The following is a 25,222-nucleotide window of genomic DNA, read 5'->3' as shown; positions in this document are numbered from 1 at the left end:
GGGAGATATCATTTAGCTTTAAATTCTTTTTCTCACTTGTTTAGAAGCCCACATGGGCCGAGCCTTAAAAAATCAAGGCAGAGACAGGTTCCTTTGCACGGGTTTGTGCTTACATTAAAAGGCCATCTATGGAACAGAACCAATCCTCTCAATGGTCTATTCTCAGTGTCTGTTGCCCTATTCCCCTGCCCCAGAATCCCATCTCCTCAGTTCTTCCTCAGCCCTGTGCCTTCTGATTTACTTTGGTTCCATGCTTCCTCTTGGCTGTTGACTAATTACAGCCTGAAAACAGTTGGCTAATTATTTCTGTACACTATATTTATTCTGCCTCTTAAGATTTACAATCCAACAATCTTGTCTGTTGTTAAGTTTGAAACAATTGCATTTAAGAATCCTCTCTCACTGTGTGTGTGTGTTTGCAAGTGAAAAAGTATGTTGTACATGTGTGTAAATAAGAAAATTAGCGTGAAAAATGCTGTGTGATACAGATACAACCTGAAGCATAAAAACAAAGAACTAAGTATGTTTAATTCCAAATATATATATTTTTAAAAATTGGTGGCTCAGCTTCCCATCCCCCACCCTGTAATTATTCCACTCTGTCCTTTGGCAGATAAAAGCTACTATCCTCCTAGATGCACTGGTGTGAATACTAAGACAGGAAATAAAAAAAAAGAAGACTGCTCAGGTCTCTAGTAAATGTCAGTTTAATGCCTCCCAGTACATCTAGAACTCAGTTCTTTCAGATAATTTGATTTTTTTTATCTTAACAAACCTCATTAACTTTTTTGGAGTTGGCATCTGCACAGAATTTTTTTTTTTTTTACAGCTTTAACACATAAGACCCAGTCGTACTAACAAGTAAGCTAAAACCCATTTGAAAGGAATTAAAGCTTCAATGAGGAAATATAGAAACAGTGACAAGTCTAGAAAGAAAGGTATAACAAAATGAACACACACAAACACACACACACACACACACACACACACACACACAAATATATACCTGTCACAATCATCATCTCCACAAGCATGATCTGCGACACGAACAAATGTTAAGGTGTGCATAGGAATTTCAATCTTCCATTTTAAGTTCTGTTAAGTAATATTGAACATATTCTTAAAGAACAGCATCTCATGCCCCTAAATAGCAACCAGCATGTATTTAAAGAGAGCAATAAAGGAAAGGAAATCAAACAAAAAAAAATAGGAAGTAATCTAGGTGGCAGCATTGGATGGACAAGAAAAATAAAACCGTTGATATTAACCAATTAGAATTGACAGCAACAGCAAGTTCGCTTTGGAAGAGAAAGAAAAGCACTAAAGAAATGAGGTTCTCAATTTTAAGAAGTTGAATTTATCAAACATAGGAATAAAGCAATCGGATTTGTATCAAAAGTGCTGGTTTTGAAAGTAGGCCAGGCTGAGGTGCTTCTAATTAGTGACGAGCTAATGAAACTTCAGAGCCTCAAAAACTATGACAAAGTTTGGAACAGGAAAAACATTCGTTTGTTAAAATCTCAGCAAATAGTAATTTTCCTAGTGAAGAAAATAATTATAAGCCAAGAGGATTCCTTTATGCTTCAGGGAGTTGGTTATTCTGTGGTTATTGGTACTGTATCCAAGGTGATTCCATTTAAAGAGTGCATTACACACAAGTGATTTGATTAAACATCCTGGTTTCATGGCTGTGGTATCAATATTGGCGGCAAGCATCTTGTTTCATGAGGGAAAATGTGGATGAACCATATACTGCGTATCCTGATATGGGATTTCAAACTGCAGTTAAGAAACTATATAACACAAAAAGGAATTTTTGATACTTGTATGTTGGGTTTATTCTTTTTTTCTTAATGTTTTATTTTTGAGAGAGTGAGTGAGAGAGAAAGAGACAGAGCGAGATAGAGCGCAAGTAGGGGATGGGGCAGAGGGAGAGGGAGACACAGAATCTGAAGCAGGCTCCAGGCTCTGAGCTGTCAGCACAGAGCCCAATGTGGAGCTTGAACCCATGAACCATGAGATCATGACCTGAGCCAAAGCCGGACACTTAACTGAGCCATGCAGGTGCCCAACAAGCAGAAGTCTTAATGCTGAGACTTTGTAGGTATTCCCCTGACAACGTGGTTGTATGTATCTGCTTCTGTTTAAGTATCTGTTACCTTGAATAATCTAAAGGGGTTGCTAAACTGATAAACCTGAGATATTCCTATTGTTGCGAGTAAATATAAGGCAACACATTTCTTAGCTCATCAAACTTGACCGTCGTCATCCACATTGAGCTTCACAAAAACTCTTTAACATAGGCAACATTATGCCTATTTTATAAATAAAAGAATGGAAACTTACAGATATTAGTAATTTTTCCTGGGTCTTACAGTCTGTATGATCAGGGTATGTAATAAGATTACAACCCTATATTTTTGGATATCTAGCATGAGGGCTGTTCCTTTATGATACAACTACCATCTTCCTTGAAGTCTTCTTGATGATGAATAGGAAAAATGTGTAGAGAACACTCTTTCCAGGTAGGGAACAAGCTGCAAGTTTGAGAACATTCTTTCCAATCAGGGTTGGAAGTCACCCTGGGAAGTGGGAGGGAGATGCTAAGAATTGCAGTTCTGGTTTATCTGGTCCCACGTCCTCTTTCCTATACATGCTTCAATTTAATTACAAACAATTTCACTCCATTTTTTTTAAAAGGACTTTGTTCATGTTTATTGTTCATAAAATTTGCAAGACTATAAAATCCAGGAGACAATCTAACAGATTAAGTGTTCTTCCCCAGCTTTTGGGAAACGTTACTATTCTTCTTTTTGTCCGTCCCTAGCTTTCCTTTTTTAAGACACTGTTTTTCTGTTGATCAGAAAATCATCGAGTGTTTCTCATGCAAGACTACAGCTGAAGGAGTTAAAACATTCCTGGCACGAACACTCAGCAGGTTTATCAGTGACCCATATCTTGAAGATGACGTGTCTATTTCATAAACTTTATATTAGTTTTATTAAGTTCACAACACAATCTCTATTTTAAAATAGGTACTTCATTGAACTATAACACACACATTGAAAAGTGCACACATCACATACAACTTAATGAATTTTCACAAGCAGAATACACTGACATAGAGACTACCTGGAACAGGAGCAGAACAGTGCCCCGGAAATCCCACTCCCAGGGCTTTCCAAACAATGAACCTTACAGGTGGCTGCTGTTTTGACTACTAACACAATATATTAGTTTTGTTCGTTTCAGAACTTCATATATGATACCATTTAGCATGTGCTTTTTGAGTCCGGCTTCTTTAACTTAACAGTGTTTGGAGATTCATGACTGTTATCTCTGGGAATTTTTCATCACATCTATAGTGATATCCTCCCTTTTTCCTGATATTGATAATTTTTTCCTTTTCCCTTTTTTTCTCGAACAGTTTTGTTAACATGTATTAAATTTTATTCACCTTTCTTTAAGAAGCCGCTTTTGGCTCAGTTTTTTTTCTATTTTCTGTTTTTGTGTTTTATTAATTCTATTCCTCTTTTTTAAATTTAAATTCAAGTTAGTTAACATACAGTATAGTCTTGGCTTCAGGAGTAGAACCCAGTGATTCATCACTTCCATAAAACACCCAATGCTAATCCTGAAAATGCCATCCTTGATAGCCATCCCGTTTTAACCCCCCTGTCCCCCCCCGCCTAGAAAACCTCAGTTTGTTCTCTGTATTTAAGAGTCTCTTATGGTTTGCCTCCCTCTCTGTTTTTATCTTATTTTTCCTTCCCTTCCCTATGTTCATCTGTTGAGTTTCTCAAATTCCACATGAGTGAAATCATATGAAATCTGTCTTTCTCTGACTTATTTCACTTAGCATAATACCCTCTAGTTCCATTCACATTGTTGTAAATGGCAAGATTTCATTCTTTTTCATCACTGAGTATTTCACATCTTCTCTATCCAAGAAGGCACTAAAAAGGAGAATTACAGGCCAATATCCCTGAATTTGCATGCAAGAATTCTCAACAAGATGCTAGAAAATCGAATTCAACAGTACATTAAAAGAATTATTCACCATGTTCAAGTGGAGTTCATTCCTGGGCCGCAGAACTGGTTCAATATTCACAAATCAATCAATGTGATACACCACATTATTAATTCTGTTCTTAACTATTATTTCATTCTATTTTATTTAGATTAAATTTACTGGTTTGTTTTAACTTCTTGAGTGTACAAATTGCAAGCTTATTAATTGTAGACCATTAAGCATACATTTGATTTTGTGCTGTAAATTTATCTGTAATCATGACACCCCAAGCATTTCCCTTTAGCTGCATTGCATGAGTTGTGTTGTGTTATGTTTTAATTTGCATTTGATAAATATTTTCTAATCCCCATTGTGACTTATTCTTTTACTCATGATTATTTAGAAGCTCTCACTTAATTTTCAAATATTTAGGAATTGTCTAGTTATCTTTTTTCATAAAAATAAATTACTAGATCTGTAGGCTAAACCCACCATAATCTGAGAACAAATGACATATGAAGATTGAAAATACATTTTTTTCAGTAGCCAGATGAAACAATTTATGCACACCCAACTATATTAAATTTGTTAACAGTGTAGTTCAAATTTTCTTTTAAAAATTGATTTTCATGTATGTCTCCACTTTTGTCAGTTACTGAGACAGCTATGTTAAAAATCTCCCATTATGAATATGAATTTTTCTGTATCTACTTTAGATATGTCAGTTTTTGCCTTCTTTATAGGCTAATAGGAAATGATTATATCTCACTGGTGGACATTCCCTTTTATCGTAACATCTTGCTTTTTGCTCTAATATTTACTTCATTTGCTATTAGTATAACTACATCAGCTTTATCTAGTTTAGTGTTTGTGTAGGGGCTATTTTTCATACCTTTAACTTGTCTATATCCTTATAATTAAGGTGGGCATCTTGTAAGCATGACTTTATTTTTATTTTGATTTAATTTTTGCTTTAGTTACACTCTGACAATCTCTGCCTTTTAATTAGAATATCCAGTCTATTTACATTTAGTGAAATTAATGGTATACCAGTTTTACCATTTGTTTTCTATTTGATCTATTCTATTTTTTATTTTTTATTTTTATTTTTTTATTTTAATTTTTTTAATATGAAAATTATTGTCAAATTGGTTTCCATACAACACCCAGTGCTCTTCCCAACAGGTGCCCTCCTCAATGCCCATCACCCACTTTCCCCTCCCTCCCACCCCCATCAACCCTCAGTTTGTTATCAGTTTTTAAGAGTCTCTTGTGGTTTGCCTCCCTCCCTCTCTAACGTTTTCTTTTCCTTCCCCTCCCCCATGGTCTTCTGTTAAGTTTCTCAGGATCCACATAAGAGTGAAAACATATGGTATCTGGTATCTGTCTTTCTCTGTATGACTTATTTCACTTAGCATAACACTCTCCAGTTCCATCCACGTTGCTACAAAAGGCCATATTTCATTCTTTCTCATTGTCACATAGTATTCCATTGTGTATATAAACCACAATTTCTTTATCCATTCATCAGTTGATGGACATTTAGGCTCTTTCCATAATTTGGCTATTGTTGAAAGTGCTGCTGTAAACATTGAGGTACAAGTGCCCCTATGCATCAGCACTCCTCTATCCCTTGGGTAAATTCCTAGCAGTGCTACTGCTGGGTCATAGGGTAGGTCTATTTTTAACTTTTTGAGGAACCTCCACACTGTTTTCCAGAGCAGCTGCACCAGTTTGGATTCACACCAACAGTGCAAGAGGGTTCCTGTTTCTCCACATTCTCTCTAGCATCCAATCTATTCTATTTACCTGTTTCTTCATTTTCTTACATTCTTTTAATATGTCAAGAATATTATTTATTGTTCCATTTTCCACCATTATTAGCCTGAGGCTTATAAATCCATTACAATATATTTTAGTGATTACCTTGGATATTACCACATTTAATGTTGACTTAATAGAGTATGATACACATTTGAATACCTACCACATTTAATACAATGGTTTATCACTTAGTCTCTCTAGTTTTTGTTGTTTATTTATTTCTTATTGTCATGCTTTTATTTCCATGTGTATATAAAACATAATAAAATTATTTTTATTATGTAATAGACTCAATACGTATTAAAGTATTGGTCCTTGCTCTTTATTCTTTTCTACATTTTTAGGGTTCTACCTGGGAAACACTTTTCTTTGCAACCTAAACATCTCTTTTATTATTATAATGGTTATTATTTTAGTGCAGTCCACTTGTTATGAATTCTGTCAGTTTTGTTTGAGTGAACATTTCGTAGTTCGTCTTTGAGTGGCATACTTACTGGGTGTGGAATTCTAGATTGGAGGGGTTCCCCCCCCCCCATCATTCTATTGTCTCTTGGCTTCCATTATTTCCTATTGAAAATTCCATGGTAATATTATCATTTCTCATTTGAAAGGTATATGTACTCATTTCTAAGAGTACATATGGCTGCTTCTAAGATTTTTCTCTTGTTTTTTATGTCAGTAATTTTATCATGATTTGCCAAGGTGTTGCTTTGTTTGTATTTATCTTTCAAGAGGTTTGCAGCATGTTCTGAGTCTAGGATGTGGGATTTTATGGCAGCTTCTGAATCTTTTTATTATATTAACATATTTCAAATATTTCCTCACCATTATCATTTGTCTTTCTGGGACTTCAATTACATTTATGTCAGTAATTTTCATTATGTCTCCCATATTCTTACTCTATTTTCTAGATTTTATGTATGTGTGCTTTAGTCTAGATATTTTCAAATGAGATATTTTCCAGTTATTTAGTCCTCTCTCCTTTTGCTGTTAACTCATCTGCTGATTTTTTTCCTTTTTATTATATATTTTTTTCAATCTTGAAAGTTACATTTGATTATTTTAGTTCCCTGTTTAGATCTCCATCATGTCTTCTATTTTCTTAAACATATTAATGCTTTTAATGTCTATCTGGATGACTTAAGCATCTGTTTCTATTTTCTGTTTTTCTCTTGGATCTTTTTGTATTTCTTCTTGTAATTTTGGCATGTAAAAAAAATTTTGGTAGCTTTTGAGTATTGAACATTTTAGGTAGAAATCCATAGAGATTGTCTATGATTGTATCTTCCTTGGAGAGGAGATTTGTGTGTGTGTGTGTAGGTAATTACAGTAGAGACAGAAAATCCCAATTTATCCTAGCATGAAATATATTTGAAGTTGTTTTTCCTGTATGTGTGTGTGTGTGTGTGTGTGTGTGTGTGTGTGTTAGCGTGTCTATTTCTAGCTTGCTTTTTGGCTAAGGGATAGCTTTCTAGGGGTTCCAATTGAAATCCTGGATGTTTACCAAGGGCACTACTCATTGGCACACTAGAGTTCCAATTTAATCTCCAATTTTGTCTCCAATTTTTGTCTCCAGCATTGTGGACTGCCAAAAGCTTTGCTCTGATTTTCAGCCTTTTGCCTTTCTCTACTTCTGAAACAGCAAATTCTTAAGAGGATGAATGATATATAATAATGTGCTCACCTCTATGTGTTTTCCTTTTCTTTGAGATGTTGACCCCTCAAGTCCTAATTGTGTAGGAAGCTTTATAGTACTTTTAATCAAATTCATTTCTTTTCTTTTTTAAAGTACCTAGCTTTCATATTTGGTAAGAGAGTTGATTTTATACTGGTTAGTTGGTCATAACTAGCAGTGAAATTGCTTTCCAAATTTTAAATCCTAGCTCTCAGAGAAACTGGCAATTAGAAAATATTATCTTCTTTTTAAATCAACGTATCCTGAATATAGAAAAAGAAATCAGTATCTTGACCAAATTTGAGAGAACTTTTATGATTTATAAATATGATCAAATCATCAGTTCCAACTATTTTTTCCCAACTTTTTTGTCATTTGGAAGAAATTATTTGAAAAAAATTCTTTTTTTTTTAAATTTTTAAATTTTATGTATTTATTATGAGAGAGAAGGCAACAGGAGCAGTGGAGGGGCAGAGAGAGAAGGAGAGAGAGAATCCCAAGCAGGCTCTGCATTGTCAACACATGGAGCCCAATGCAGGGCTTGATTTCATGAACCCTGAGATCATGACCTGGGACCAAATCAAGAGCCAGATGCTTAACTCAGGTGCCCCTGGAACCACCCCAGTACCCCTCTTAAGAGAAAATTCTTGACCAGTTTTGATTTGATTTGATTTGATCTGATTTGATTTTTTGAAACATTACTGACTAAAACTAATTTTAAGTTCCAATTTCTAATAAAATCTGGGACAAAGATGGATATTTTTGTCGATAGTTGTTTCTAGATATACATCTTTGTATATTATATGTGCCATGCTATTATACTGCTAATACTGCCAGCTGGGATTATTTTAAGCCTTTTGTATTCTATTGTAAAAATTGGGTTATTCTTTCATTCTCCATATTTATTCCCTGACAGTTGCTAACAGCAACAAATTGTAGATTATCAAAACACCTGCTATAATATTAAAAACATGAAGGTTTACCTCACAACGAGTAATAAAGATTTGTATGTGTCCTATTTTTGGCTTAGCTCTAAAAGTCTATGAGAAAGATGAAATGGAGAAGCCCATGCTCCATGCTGCTATAAATACTCTGCAACAGGTTTATTCTTATTAACAAATACTCTGGAGAGGCTAGGATAGTCTTGACAAGAAATCAAAGTACTCCTAATGAATTCTATGGCACATTTTGATGCCAGCATTAACAGAGGCCCCATCCAAACTGCCTTAGTCTTGCAGAGCTCCTTTGGCTTAGAGTTATGTACTTCTGAATCAATGACTTGGTCATTCTAATCTTTAGTCCTTATTGGTCATATAAATTAATGTCACTATGTCTATTTCACTGGCCTCAAATGAGATAATGCATATGACAGTGCTTTGTAAATTACCACACTCCATGCACACAATGAGGGGCAAACCCTGGACCTGGGTAAAAATGTTCAGCATATCTATTTGATTAGAGCCCTTCTCTTCTACACACATAACAACACATCTCCCAGCATACCATATTTCTAATTTTATTCTTAGGAATATCAACAGAAGTCAGTTTGAACATCTAGAGTGGGAGGAAAAGGTAAAGAAAGGTTTTTGGTTATTTACTTCATTATTTCTTATCTTTATTTGTGCTTTAGTGTATTTTTCTGTCTTGCCTAGAAGAAATTTTAAAAGTCATCCAGTTCAGTCATCTTATTTTATAGCTAAACCACAAATACCTCAGCATATGAATTCCCCTATTATGGTCTCATGGTTTGTCATGGCTAGGGCCATATGAGAAAGGATTCTCCTATTCATAGTGTTGATGTGCTATGAATATGGCACAACATCGTACCATTTTGGATAAAACATGCAGAGATACACACATATGTCTGCCTGTGTGCACCCACATACACACATGAAAAAAAAAAAACTTTCCTCAAGCTGTGTGAAAAGATCTGACTTCATTTCTCATTCCTTTCTCTACTTCAATGTGGATTTCTTTTGCATTCATATGTCTCTCTGGTGAGGCATTAGTATGTTCTTGTTGGAATTTTTTGTTGCCTCTCAGCTAACCTATTTTTCTCCATGGTGGAGTCACATTATGAGAAAAATCTGACAGTTAGAACCCAAAGTTTGTGAATAGGGTCTGTACAGATTTGAGGAATGGTGTAATGCCTGGAGAGTGATGCTAGATAAGCAGAGGTGAAATGCATAGGACATTGAAAATGAAAAGGGAACTCTACAATGTAAGTAAGTATGAAAAGAAAAGATTCAACACCTTAGTGTGAGTGATAGGTTTAAATTTTGCATTGGGTGTGGAGGGAGGATTGATTTAGAAAATAGAAGGCAAAATATGTAGATGAGACTGACCTGGTGACATGAACTCAAAATGATAAAAATGTTCAGAGGACATTATTTTTCTGTCTCAATAGCAGACAAGTGTTTTCTGGAGGCAAGCATCCTTTGCAAATGTGTATGGATACCCTTGGAAACAGAGCAGTATATGGGGGTATGAGAAACCATAAGTATATCTTTGTGCAATATCAATTTTAGCTGTGGTAAGTATATTAAAATATTTTATATCAAATTAAAATTTAGAATAAAAATTTCAAAATTCAAATTTTAAAGAATTTGGGTAGAATCAAGATTCCAAAGGAACTCCTACTAATGAGGTGCTATTTGAGACTATATCCCTCAGACTCACCAGTAAACATGATTACTTACTTTCCTCTACCACTGAAAGTACTTAATATTTGAGAATCACTGGAGAATTTGTGGTGTAAAATATGCCTAGGCACCTTAGATAATTCTCACAAATCCCTCCCTTTACTTTTTGGCCTTTTGACTATCAAACATCAGATGTTGCCCTTTCTAATTCCCAATACAGAGTATAGAAAGTTGCTTCTTTGCATATTGATGCATTCTTACCTTCTACATTTTAATTTGCTGAAGTTACTTCTCTTGGACAACTGTGTTTGTACCTCAGTGCCCCTTCTAATGAGCATAATTATTTTTCATCTGCCTTTAAAAGGTTTCATATATTTGAATGGTTCTTTGGCTAATGTGAAAGAATGCATGATATTCATATCCAGGATAAGAACAAGCATTTGTACTATGAAAAACCAACTTTGAATGAATAAACAGGGGGAGAAAATAAAGGGGGAAGTAGAGAAGTGTATGAAGCCCTTCACCTGATGGAATTATGTACTGAAATTGATGACCTTCACTTTGTATTTATAAAGGATTCAAGGCATTGGAAAGGAAATGAAATTATCAGACTTCAAAAATCATTGAAAATCCAATGGCTTCTTTAAAAATATGACTTAATATACTTTGGAAAAAATAAAATTATCCTTCAAAAGCAGTCATTAGAAGATTAATGGTGTGTAAAATCTCTGAAGTGTATACCCACATCAAATCTCTGACAAAAGGAAATATGCATAGACCTTAATGTAAGGAAATCCAGAGATGGATATTAATATTAACTGAGTCTCTAATGTCGAAATATCAAAAGTGTATTTTAAAATATAATTCATTTTAAAAGTCTCAGATTTAGTGATTTGGAAAAAAATTATATGGTGGATAAATGAATATTCTTTATGGGACCCTTAAATGGGAAAAAATGTTTTGTCATCTCTTTTATTTTGTTGTCTTAGGTTACATTAGAAATTATATGTGTTTTCTTTTTCCAGAAGAGGGTCTCAATGACGCAAATATGAATTGTGCCAAAAGGCAAGATTAAAAATGCAAATGTATTTGAGTCTTTGTGACTGCCGCCATTGTTACTGAGTAGAATCCCTCCTCGTCTTCCTTTTTTTAATCTTAAAGTGAAGGGAGAACTTACTAAATATCCAAAACCATTATAGGAAGTTTGAGAAGCTCAATGTCCCAACCAATACCCACTCTAAGTTAATTAATGGCAGCATCTGTCAACAGGTATATGGCAGGCCGTATAAAGTTATAAAGAGCATCTTGGCACAGGCAGTAAATGAGAGTTGACATTTCCTACTTGTAGCTTCAGACCACTAGCCTTGGGTGTGAGGCACGACTTTCTGATCCTGCTTTCTTTTACTGCAGACAAAGATGGGTCTCAGTTCTTCTTAAAGTTGGGGGGTTCACTGCAGTAGTAGATAACCCCTAAGATACTGTCCACTGCAAGTGTTTTATAAACCAAGGGCCCATGAAGGTGGTGTTCCTTCAGCAGCAGTACTGGCTACAAGACAAAATATTGTTACAATAACCACACAAAAGCACATTTATTTTTTTTAATGTTTATTTATTTATTTTGAGAGAGAGGGAGAGAAAGAATCCTAAGCAGACTCCACACAGTCAGCACAGAGCCCTACTCAGGGCTCAGTCTCACGACCAGTGGTACCATGACCTGAGCGGAAATCAGGAGTTGGATGCTCAACCAATGAGCCACCCAGGTGGCCCCCACACAAAAACAAATTTAAAGCTTTACTTTCTCATGCAACACAACTGTTTTCATTTTTTACATTCTCTGCCCTATTTGTACATTATTATTTTTATTTATTTATTTATTTTTGGGAGAGCACAAGCAGGAGAGGAGCAAAAAGAGGGGGACAGGGGATCTGAAGCGGGCTCTGTGCTGACAGACTGACAGCAGCAAGCCCAAACTCAAGAATCAGGAGAGAATGACCTGAGCCAAAGTCAGATGCTGAGTCACCCAGGTGCCCCTATTTGTACATTATTTTAATCATAATGTGGATAAAGTCCACTCTTAGCTGGAGATAGTAAATCTCCATTGAGGATTTAATTAATTAATTAATCTTCCATTGAGGATTTAAAGGTGAAAGCACCTTTAAAATGCTGCAAGGCCATTCCAAATGCAAAGGAAACCAAAGACTGTGTTTATCAACACACTTCCTGAATTATTTTTCCATATCTCTACAAGGGAGAAAATGATTTATTTTTTTTTTAATTTTTTTAACGTTTATTTATTTTTGAGACAGAGAGAGACAGAGCATGAACGGGGGAGGGGCAGAGAGAGAGGGAGACACAGAATCGGAAGGAGGCTCCAGGCTCTGAGCCATCAGCCCAGAGCCCGACGCGGGGCTCGAACTCACAGACCGTGAGATCGTGACCTGAGCTGAAGTCGGACGCTTAACCGACTGAGCCACCCAGGTGCCCCAAGAAAATGATTTTTAAAAGGGCAGGAAAGGTAGAGGGAGGCTGTGGTATTCAATGAAAGTGATATCACAAACACAAAGGGCCTATGTATGGGATGCCTCAGGAGATCAAAGATGTAGTCCTTCCCCTTGAGATGCTAACAGTCTGGTGCAAGTATCATCACTTAGTATTACTACCGTAACAAATTAGCACAAATTCTGTGGCTTAAAACAACACAAATGTATTACATGATGATTCTGTAGGTTAGAATTCTGACCTGGGTCTCATAGGGCTAACATCCAGGTGTCAGTAGAGCTACATTCCTTTCTGGATGTTCTAGAGAAGGATCCATTTCTTTGCCTTTTCCAACATCTAGAGGCTATCTGGGTTCCTTGGCATGTGGCCATTCCTCCGGCCTCAAAGTCCTCAACACTACATCTGTCTGATGATTATTCCATAGTCATATCGCCCTTTTACTTTTCTTACAAACACCCTTGTAATTACACTGGACCCACCCATATTATCCAGGGTAATCTCACTATGGTAAGGTTTTTAACTTAACCCTTCATGCAAAGAACCTTTTGCCATATAAGGTAACATGTTCACAAGTTTCAGGGAATAGAATGTGGACGTCTTTGGGGAACTGTTATGCTGTCAGTCAGAGCAAGACAATCCCACAGACAGGTAGGCAAAATGCAACACTGTCAATGCAACACTGTTAATGCAACAATGTAATGTAACACTGACCAATGCAGCACTTGGCCAAAAGGTATTGTGAGAGCATAAGGCGAGCTGACTTCATGCGGCTCTGGGTGCAGGGGCCAGGAAACACCTGCGAAAGGACGTTCTGGATGGAGAGGTGATGACGGTGAACAGGAAACAGACATTGGAAAAGATGCAGAGGCCAGCTTTAAGCCGCAGGCAGCCAGTGCAGAAAGTAAGCCACTGTTAGAATTCATCCTATCATTTCTGCCTCCTCCACAGCTCTCACATCTGTGCATTTGTCACCGTCCTGCTGCTGCCATTTCAGAAAAAAGGCCCTGCCACCTATGGCATGGTCCACAGGGATGGTATTTTAACTGCATGCCTCACATCCAACAGTCTAGTGACCAGAGCAATACTTTAGGCATCTCCATAGGATCTTGTCACTTGCCTGCTTTAATTTATTGAACTACATATTCTCAGAACAAAACTCATTTTTGGCATAATTAGCTACACCTCTCAGGATTTGGATGCTTACCCACCATTTCAGCCTCAGTTCGTGATTTTGCTTCTTACTTCTTTAAAATAATGTGTGAGATTCATATAGCATCCTGTGACGTTGGTTGGCCAAGTACTTTTATGTCCACTTCACAGAGAGATTTGGGAGCCTATGACTTATGACTTCACCAGACAGGCAACAAATGGCTGAGCCCCCAGAGTTCTTCCCACTGCCCTGTGGTCAGGCCAGTACACCGTCAAACTGCAGATTTTGTTGTTGAAGATCTCAGGGATTCGAGGACAAAGTACCTCTTTGTTTTCTGCATATTCATTTTCCCTTAAACCAGATAACACCGGGATTGGGGTAATTTGGGGGCATGTTCATGAGTCATAACAAGTTTAATCCCTTTTACTTCATGTGTTCAATGGCCCACGTAATTGCAAAGCATAGCACTTCCTCTCTGCTGTTAAGGGAATTATCAAGTTAAGAATGTCTTGATCTTAATTAGCTTTTACTAAGCCTATTCTGATGCCCAAATAATATATGTGGCTAAATGGTAAACAATTAGGGTGAGGACCACTTTCCTTTGTTTCTAAAACACTTTTTAAAGAATATACGAAGAGAACTGATATGGAAATCTTCATATCAAAAGTATTTCTGTAATACATGGTGCTTTTCCTTAGGGGTAAGTGATGAGTTTGAAAAAGGATACATTTTTTTAAAAAGCAAATAAATCTAAAACAGAAGCTGTTTCTTTTGCATCTTTGTATTGACAGTTGAGATGTCCATTTCCTTCTTTTCTTTGGCCTGCTCTGTAAACTCTAGATATCTTAAACCTTAGCCATTGATAGTATTAACAATGACATTATAACTTCTATCAAATGATTGGATGACTTTTCTTTGTCTATGGCTCAGTCTCTACCTATGACATACACATTCTCGTGCTCTTTGCTTACATGTAAAGCTCTCATCTGAATCTTCTGCCTCATCTCTCCTTTGCCTCCACCGGAAGTCTAGATCATAAGATTGCTCTGTGACTGGCATGGAATACATGAAAACTCTGTAATTATTTGCTACTACATCCAATAGCTATGCAAACAGGGATCAAAACCTAGATTTACAAAGTACTATCTGAACATTGTCAAATTCCTTATCTGCTTAAGTCTCACATTATACATATGTATTTAAGTAAATAAAATTTGAGTGATAATAATTGATTTGTATGGTTTTCTAAGGATCATGTTAAGTAGTTAAGTAATGTTTATCCAATTCTGAGTATTGTGCTTGGCACATACTGAATAATGACTAAATGATGGTTATCATTATTATAGTTACTACCATTACCATCACCACTACTATTCCCTGTCGGCAGATACAGAGCAGAACATGAGACTTGCCCTCTGTGTGGAAACACAGCGAGTGGGGAGGGACAAGGGTGCATCCTGGTATCTCTAAGCAGGAGGGAGCTTTCTGGAAAGAGGCAGCTCTGAAAAGTTCCTCTGGGATGATCCTATCTGAATGCAGAGACAGGGCACCATTTGGGGAGCATCTAGAATCAGGTGACTTTTCATACGCGGAGCAGAGGGATGGACAAGGGTATTGTGAGGGTCCAGGCATCAAGAGTATGGTGACTGGGGGGTAGGAGTCCTGTGGGGGGAAAAGGAGCAGAGGAGATGGTAGATGGTCTCTCTACGAACTACCTATCTTGCTGTATTATTGTTTCCAGTTTCACCAAAGACTTGGATATTAGGTATTCCAATTTAAATTCCTATAAAAGGAGCAATGACAATAAATGTTAGAAGAGGGGGGAAATTTAACCCCATTTAACCTCTCCTAAATGCCAGCTATAGTTCTCAAATCTGTATATACCTGATCTCATTAGTGGTCCTACTGTGATGGGTAGACGTGATCTCACTCATGTTCATGCAGGTGAGAAAATGGGCTTTGAAAGGTTAGGCACTTATCCAACTCACCAATCTGGAGAGAGGGTAACTGGCTCCACCTTTGCCCCAAATCCAGGCTTTACCCTCCACCCCAAATCCCATACTATCTGGAGTCAGTCCTGCAGACGTCTGAGCAGAGGGCTGTCGGCAGCACATGCGCCTTTCTGGCTGGATGTTTTGCTGTGTGTGGCATCACCAGGGTGGTTACAGGGTTCCCATTGATCTTGTCTGCTTTCATGAATGTACAGAGGCATAAATCCTCTTCTCCGCCTGGGAAACATTTTGTTCCAGCACGTAGGCTGTGTGGGAGTAGAGCATTGTTACAACCCATATTGTTATAAACCTATTTTATTCTGTCCTCTCTGAGATTTGAGGGTTCTTTTTTTAGTTCCAATTTTATTTAAAGCTTTGTCTTTCTGGGATGACCTTATGAACTACAGATCTCATTTTAATGGAGGGATTTAAATGAACAGCATTCACCAAATGGCTCTCCCTGGTACACTGCAGAGCAAAGCAGACATAAAGCTTTCATAAAGGAGTCCGGAGAAGTTGGAATTAGTCTGTTTCACAAGATCAATGTTTTCTCAGGTGAGACAGGAAGTGCTCTTTGCAAAGGGAACTTCTTGGTATTCTACAGATGTGAGCTGGTGAGGACAGAAACGAGAACACCAAAACTTCCTTCCAAGAAAGGCTTGGATCTTCACATAAACACTTCTTACCTTGTTCAGGCTTTGGCATAAGTCAAGATTTATATCAGAACTTAACTGGGAAAATAAGTAAATAATAAAAAAAGAACTTAACTGTAACACTTTCACTATAGAGAAACTATGTTTTGTCTTGTTTTGTATAAATAAATTGAGTTTTAAAACTCAACAAGGATGGTTTCATAAAATATCCAAACCAAGGAAAGAAAGACTGTTTCTCCCCTTGGAGGAAAAGAGACCATTTCATAATGGGATGTCCAGACAAGGCCTTAATACAGGGCAGTATTTTGACAGGTGCAGAGGCACTGGAGCTAGTTTGAATACATATGCGTATAATGAACATTTGGATGTGTAAGCATAACAGCCCCACAAAGCAAAGGCACTTTCAAAGCCCAACACATGTGAGATTTAGAATCAATGCCATCTTGGGGCACCTGGGTGGCTCAATCAGTTGAGCATCTGACTTTTGATTTGGCTCAGGTCATTTTCCAGGGTCATGGGATCGAACCCCATCTTGGGCTCTGTGCTGAGCATGGAGCCTGCTTGGAATTCTCTCTCTCTCTCTCTCTCTCTCTCTCTCTGAAAATAAATAAAACTTAAAAAAAAGAACCAATGCCATCACTTACTAACTGAACAATAATAGGCAAATGATGTATGTTCTCAGATCCAAGTTTTCTTCATATATAACATGGGTAATACATGTTATACACTGTACCCCGAAAACTATGGGCTAAAGATTGAAATACATAATGTGCATTCAAATTTCTAGGTCAGATAAGCATATAGTAAAGCTCTATTACCCTTTTATCTGATGAAACATCATTTTGACATTTTGCTTTTGATCAGTGTTTATGGTTTGTTTCCCAGCATGGAAATGGAGGAATTTCTCCAAGTGTGGTTTTGTAAACGTATTCAGTTTTGTGTCTTGTCTCTTTATTTCTGCATCCCATGATTAGATTTGGTCACATAGAATAATTTTATAATTTCTTTAAATATTAAGCTCTAGAAGATATATTACAGTCCTGATGTTGCGGCACAAAATTTACAGCAAATTCATTTCTTCAAATATTTTAGTACATGAATAAAGACAACAGCTATCCAGGGAGGTGAAAATTGCAGCTCGGATTTTTCTCATCTGTATTTACACTAAATCAATTATCATGATACTTAAACTTTGTTTTTAATTGATATTCCCTTTGACGCTTTCTCACGATTGTACATAAGTAGAAATATATCTTTTTAGAAGTATTTTGTTGTTGTCTTTCATCAGAAGGTTATCTCAAAAAGAATATGTGGCCTTTTAAGTTGTCTGCTTTTGAGTTGATTAGGGAGATACTACAGCAATTTGTTTAGCTACAAATATTTCAGAGAAATACTGATAAGAATTTAAGGCTTTTTTGTTGTTGCTTTTCTATTAATGATCTTATTACATAGCCTGTCTTCATGAAGCAAGAGCATTCTTGCTTAAAGTATTATTTAAATTAATCCCCTGCGGAAATGTCAGTGGGAACAATCTTGAATGACCTAAAGACCCAAAGTCATAGCATTTAACAAAACCAGTCTTTAAATTTTATTACATGTGCGCACACGCATGCGCGCGCGCACACACACACACACACACTGCTAACGTTCTCTACAGCAAAGCTTAGAATTTTGAATTTGGAAATTTAGAACCAAACCAAATGCACTTCTCACATTACATTTTTAAAATTTATTTTACTGAGGATTCATTGTGTGTAGAGTAGTAGTCTGTAGTTGAATATGTTCTCTAAAATGTCACAACATAGATCATTTCTCAATTAAGCAAAACCAGACACAACACCTTCTTATCTCTGCACTGTTTAATGTGCCAACTGTTCAGGTTGTGTTTCATATGTCCCAGAGCTGCCTGCAGACTGTGGTCACCCTGGTGTGCCATTATCCCAAAGTCCTCTAACCCTATCCTGTCCATCAACATGTCTTCAGAAATAATTTTCTCCAAAAGGATATTCCCATTACCTGGAAAACCCTTCTCTCAATCCACCTTCCACATCCTGGCCATCTGTGACTCTGTTCACACCTCACACTCTCTCCAAGGCCTTCCACTAACCAACTAGGCTAGAATAACCAGCCCTTAGTAGTTATGTCTATACCACACGTTTCAGTTCATTACAAAAGATGTCCCTCTTCTTTGGTTGGTGGTATTCTCTGAATGAACACTTAAGTCTTTTATTATTGTTGATCTGTTTTCTATCCTATCCAACTTGAAGACCACATAAAGTTGTAAATTCCCTAAAAAATAAAACACCTTCAAACCAAAATCCACTAGGATTTCAGGCTTTTGTATGGAGTTAGAATTGAAGGAGGAGTTTTAAATCTGTTTCCATACATCTGTGTTCAAGGACTGAACCAGGATTTAAAAATTAGTAAAAATGTTGGGATTTCTGTTCCCTAAGAAGTTATATTGTCAAAGAAAAGAGCAAATAACAGACATGAGCATGGACGTGGTTAAGTGGTGTTTCTGACTGTAGTGTTTTAAAGTTTTGCTTTTCCTTTTTTTTTGCTCGTGCTATTTGTCATCTGAAACTAGCCTCACTGAGGCGTGACTGCAAACCTTCCAGATCTCGTTCTCCTTTGAGGCTTCAGCTACGCCAGCCTCTCTGGCTCTTCTCTAGGACATTGTGACTTTTTTCAGGGGCCCATTCTGGCTCAGTTACAGGTCAGAAAGGCTTTTGGGCAAAGAGGAACTTCACACACTGAAAGGAGCCGGGCTGCCTGAGTGGTGCCTTTCTCAGCATTGTTTTTCTCTTTTAGATGTTAAACATATGGATCTGATGCCAAAGCTACAAACCATAAATCCAATTTAAGCAAAGGACTTAAAATTGAGGCTTAGGACTTCAGTGTACATTCAGGAGGGGAGGGGTAGGGAGGGCAGGAGGATCAGATCCTCACCCAGCCTCCACTTCTCTTCCTCCTGCCTACACTGCACCCTGAAAATGTATCCAAATCATGGGACTGGTTATTGAGTAAACATGCTGTCACCATGCAACTATATTTGTGAACTAAAGTAAAAGTTAAAGAAACTTGAAATACTAAAAAAAAAAAAAAAAAGAAAATTAAATTGAATACAAAATCTCCTGCAAATTTCCTCCCAGACTTGAGAAGGTCTCGCTCCTGTAGAAATATGCCTGGCTCGCCTACAGCTCAGCACCCCATGGTTCACCTTATGACATATCAACATATTCTCAATCTTTCACCTGCTATAGATTTCCATCTTCTAAACTTTGCTCTAATAAGCAAGATCTGTCTGTTTTCCTTTAACAGCTTAGTAAGAAATTCCCCTCCAACCCCCCTCACTCCAGTCTCCTCACTGGTGTCCACTCTGCCTCACTTCCTAATTGTGAGCAGTCCAACCCCCTAGGAGAGGAAAGGGGTGAAGCTTGCCATTCTTGTGTGCGAGGGGAGGGACCATGGTCCTAAAGTGGTCCTTTGCCCATGATGATGGCTTCCACTTTTTAAAATAAAGTTGTCCTGGGGCGCCTGAGTGGCTCAGTCGGTTAAGCGTCCGACTTCAGCTCAGGTCACGATCTCGCGGTCCGTGAGTTCGAGCTCCGCGTCGGGCTCTGGGCTGATGGCTCAGAGCCTGGAGCCTGCTTCCGATTCTATGTCTCCCTCTCTCTCTGCCCCTCCCCGTTCATGCTCTGTCGCTCTCTGTCTCAAAAAGAAATAAACGTTAAAAAAAATAAGTTTAAAATAAAGTTGTCCTTTTCTCATATTTGTCTTGTATCTTCAGATAAATGTGTTTTTTTTTTTTTTTTTTTAAAAGCAGGCCTGAAATTAGGGCATGCGAAGTAGCAATGCTTTCCCCAGTTCCCTGGATAGATAACCATCTAATCACTTCTTGAACGCTTCAGTGCAGGGGAAGCCGTGACCTCGTGGGAGAGTTCACTCTTTCTTTCACTGGACAGCTGCATTTCTCCCCCCTTATTAATTCATTTATTCAGTTAGTCATTATTTATTGAACGCCTAGTATATGACAGACACCGTTCTAGGTCCCTGGAACATAGTAGTTATCACAGAGATAACACCACCACCTTCACATAAATTCAATCTTGATGTCACTCTACTTATGTCTTATTTCTGTCATCCAGGGCAAGACTAAATAATCCACTATCTGACTCCGTGACAACCCCATAAATTTTGGAAAACAATGAAATTCCACCTTCTTCAGATTAAACGTTCTCTAATACAGTTTTGCCAGGGCCTGCCATGTCAGTCATTGTCCTCTAATCTGTCAGTGCTCTCATTGTGTGCTTTCAGTGAATCACTGTGACCTCTGGGTGCTCCGAATACAGTAGGGTCCTCAGCCAAAGCCCGGCTCAATGGAATGCGGATAGGCAGGAGGCCAGACCCCAGAGGCTCTGATGCCAGCTCCATCATTCCCTTCTTGTGTTATCTTGGGCAAGGCACATACCCCTCTTAGCCTCAGTCTGCTTATGTGTAACGTGAGGATAATAATGCCACCTACTTCAAAAGTTTGCTGTAAGATTCATGACTCAATATGGAAGAAGCACTTAGAGTAGTTTCCAGCCCAGATTATGGGCTCAGGAGATGACAGCTGTCATTCTTCCTACTGTTACATTTAGCGTTGAAACTTTCTGTTTGCCCAGCCTCATTATTTCAGGACCCACATCATATGTTGGCTTGCTGATGCTTGGAATAATGGACAGCAATCTGCTTTGACTGTAAATTCCTCTCAGCTCCTAACAGAGAGCCTGGAACAGAGTAGTTGTTTGAGTGAGCCAGTTAAATATCTTGGCTTTTTGCAATGCACTTAAACAGAACATGGTGAGGATTTCTTCTCTTGTTTTCCAAGATGAATCGATCTATTCCTGGAGCTATACTATGTGGAGTTTCAGTGATGGATGCACCATTAGGGATTCTTTGAAGAAATTGTTATGAAATGTCATTTATTTTAAGTGTAATAAATAAAAATGATAAGAGGCACCACTTCCTGATAAATTATGCAGAAGTTTTTGGCTTTCAACATACACATACCTCATCACAATTGAACTCTAAAACCAAGACTAAATTCTGCATCATCCTTTATGGAACTTCCACATTGATTTCCAGTTTTGTTTTGTTTTGTTTTGTTTTCATGACCTTTGGTTTAAATGTTTTACCTCTCTAGTTGGAAGTGTCCATGTCAATTGTGATGAATAGGTATCTTTCAATACCTTCTCCTTCCTCCTCCCTCCCCTGCTGCTTTAGAGGTTCTGGAGAGAGTAGCCTTGGTTCACAAAAGAGTTTATGACTCTCATCTCCTCCTAGAAGCAGCTGGAAGACAAATGTCTGAAGCAGACACTTTTTAAAAAAAATTTTTATGTTTATTTATTTTTGAGACAGAGAGAGAGAGAGAGCGCATGAGCAGAAGGGAAGAAAAGAGAGAGACCCAGATTCTGAAGCAGGCTCCAGGCTCTGAGCTGTCAGCACAGAGCCTGACACGGGGCTCAACCCACAAACCATGAGATCAGGACCTGAGCCGAAGTTGGACGCTCAACTGATTGAGCCACCCAGAGGCTCCTGAAGCAGAAACTTTGAAGGGAAGAGAGCTCAGATGTCTGTACCTTCCCTAAACAGAAGCAGCCTTATGGGATTATCAGTACCACTTTCAACAAGTTCATTACAGCCAGCTCTGACCATTGGGTGGAGATCTCTCTGTAGCCCTAGAAGTGAACAGGCAAAATGAGATTATACCTGCTTTGAAATACTATTTCTCAAATGTGTGAGCCTAAGCTCTGGAGAAGGCATTGATCAGGCCTTGTTATGTGGTTATTTTCTTAAATTCACCTATGGTCCTGATTATTTTCCTGGCATAGTACACTTAGGAAAGTGCGTCCAGACCCTGAAGCAAATGTGTGCTCAAAAGACAAAAACACTTTTTTTCATGTAAAGTTCCCAGTTTCTTCCTCTACAATTTCTCTTAAGAAAGCTAAGAAAACTATGCATCTAACGTGAATCTTATTTACATGGTTAATGCAACACTTTATATTGTTTGCAACATAACTTTCACTGGAAGCCTTTAGATACTTTAATTTTGACAGATGCTCTTGATTCTTAAACATCATACTTTTTGTCCTGCTAATCCTCAATTTTAGATAATGTGATCACAGCTGGGAAGCAAATTCATACAACCTGCTATAGGTCTGACTGGCTGTGAAAATTCTAGGAATGAATCAAATACTAGTTTTCAGGTTTCTTATGTTTAGGAAATCCCATTTCTAGTTTCTCAGAGAAGTGGATCATACCTTGTAGTGATTTAACAGAGTATATTAAATTTCACAGATAACACTCTAAGCCTTAGGCTTTTTTCCTCTATATCCTTACTGATTTTCTGTGTATTTGTCGCATAATTTTTTGAGAATAGAGTTGAAATTTCTGACTATAATTTTATACTTTTTTGTTTCTCCTTGAAGTTACATTGATTTTTGCTTCATGTAGTTGAAACTGTCAGTACGTGCATAAACATTCAGGATTTTTAATGTATTCTTAATGAACTGACTCCTTAATCATTATGAAATAATCCCTCTTTATCCACTGTAAGATTCTTTACCCTGAGATCTCTTTCGTCCTTATTAATATATATTTTTTATCTTTTTGTTTTTTGTTTTAATCTCTCTACTAAGGTGTAATTGTTGTAAAATAATCTCTCCGTATTTAAAGTGTACAATTCTATGAGTTTGACATAAGAAACTATAATCATGGGGCACCTGGGTGGCTCAGTCAGTTGAGTGTCTGACTCTTAGTTTTGGCTCAGGTTATGACCTCACCGTTTTTGAGTTCGAGTCCCAGGTCAGTCTTTGAACTGACAGTGCTGAACCTGCTTGAGATTCCCTCTCTTCCTTTCTCCCTCTCTCTCTCGGCCCCTCCCCTGCTCATGCTCTGTCTCTCTCAAAATAAATAAATAAACTTAAAAGAAAAAAAAAGAAACCACAATCACACTCAACATTATGAATATGTCCATCACCCTAAAAATTTCCTTATGCCTCTTTGTGCTCCTAATTTTTTTTTTCAGAGAAAGAGAGATAGCACAGGCGGGAGAGAGACTGAGAATCTTAAGCAGGCTCCATGCCTGGCTCACAGCCCATGGTGACCCCATGAGCCTGGAATCATAACCTGAGCCAAAATCAACAGTTGGGCACTCAACCAACTGAGCCACGCAGGCGCCCCCATTTTTTTAGTATTATTATATGACTTTTATTCAACACAATTATTTTGGCATCCATCCATTTTGTTGCATTTATCAATTGCTCATTCCTTTTTTTTTTTTTTTTTTTTTTTTTTTTTTTTTTTTTTTTTGCTGAGTGGTATTCCATTGTATGGCTATTCCACAGGGGGTTTTTTTTTGTTTGTTTTTTGGTGTTGTTTTTTTTTAATCCATTCATCTGTTAAATAGACATTTGGGTTGTTTCCAGTTTGGGGCTATTACAAATAATTACAAATAACTATTCACATACATGGTTTGAATGGACGTAAGCTTTTATTGCTATTGAGTGAATATCTACAAGTGCAATGACTGAATTATGTAGGCAGGTTTATGTTGAACATTTTAAGAATCTGCAAACAGCTTTCTAAAGTCAGTGGAGTAATTTCTATTCCTCCCATTAGTGTAGGTGAGTTCCAGTTTATCCACATCCTTGCCAACAATTTGTCTGGTACTCTTTTTAATTTTAATCTTGTAATATGTGTAACTGTAACCCGCTATGGCTTTAATTTTCATTCCCCCAATGACTACTGATGTTGTGCATCTTTTCATGAACTTTGTTTTCATCTACAAATATTCTGATAAAATTCTCTATAGTTTTGTGCATTTGATTTATTGGAATCTTGTTTTCTTATTATTGAGTTTTAAGTCTTTATGTATTAGTGGATACAAGCCTTTATTGAGGTACAAACCATGTGAATATTTTCACCCAGTCTGTGACTTGTCCTAAGTCTTTTAGCAGTTTATTTTGGAGTGGAAGTTTTTGAATTTTTATACAGTTCAGCTTATCAATGTTTTCTTCAGTGGATCATGCTTTTGGTGTTGTCTCTAAGGCCAGGACAGGGTATATCATTCAAGGAGCTCAGGGCGAAATGAAAATGCAAGGCCTATGGTTAAAAAAAACTGATAATAATTTCAAGATGGTATCAGCAGAACATTAAACCAAAGTGGGGCCTTTCTAATAGCATCTATAGTATATATTTAAGTGTGTGTAGCATATTTCCATTTCTCCTTTCCTGGTATTTATACGATTGCCATCTTATGTTTCACTTTTACACGTTATAAACCCCACATTGCATTATGATTTTTGCCTAAATGGTCAATTATCATTTAAAGAGGTATAAATAACAAAAAATGTATGTCTTGACCTGTGTATTTACTATCACCAGTGCTCATTATCTTAGATTAGATACATATTGCTCTCTGATATCATTTTCTTTGTCTCTGAGTACCTTCCCTCAACATTTCTTGTAATGGAATCCTTCTGATGGTATACTCTTTCTTTTCTGTGTGTCTAAAAATTTCTTTATTTTACCTTTGTTTTTTAAAGATATGTTCACTATTTTAGAGTTTTAAAATATTTCTCTCAGTGCATTAAAGATATTGCTACATCGTTTTCTTGCTTGAATTGTTACAAACAAAATATCCGCTGTCTTTCTTGTCTTTATTTCTCTATGTAATGTGTTTTTCCTTATGGGGGGGGGGGAAGAGATTGTTTCTCTATCACTGGTTTTG

At 37.3% G+C, this 25,222-nt stretch overlaps 1 protein-coding gene across 4 annotated transcripts in view; it reads left to right on the top strand.

Annotated features, from left to right (window-relative positions):
• FGF14 (fibroblast growth factor 14) overlaps positions 1–25,222 on the top strand; it is a 607,406-nt gene that overhangs the window by 445,338 nt on the left and 136,846 nt on the right. The window contains exon 1 of one of the 4 annotated variants that reach the window (XM_049647177.1): positions 13,416–13,553. The exons of the other annotated variants lie outside the window; for them this stretch is intronic. The gene's annotated coding sequence lies outside the window, so the exon portion shown is untranslated. Of the gene's footprint in view, positions 1–13,415; positions 13,554–25,222 lie in introns of those variants that run through there. 4 annotated transcript variants of the gene reach the window in all.

Source organism: Panthera uncia (assembly GCF_023721935.1).
Source record: "Panthera uncia isolate 11264 chromosome A1 unlocalized genomic scaffold, Puncia_PCG_1.0 HiC_scaffold_16, whole genome shotgun sequence".
Classification (NCBI taxonomy): Eukaryota; Metazoa; Chordata; class Mammalia; order Carnivora; family Felidae; genus Panthera; species Panthera uncia.
The sequence above is the reverse complement of the archived record's forward strand: the minus strand, read 5'-3'. Positions and strand labels throughout refer to the sequence as shown.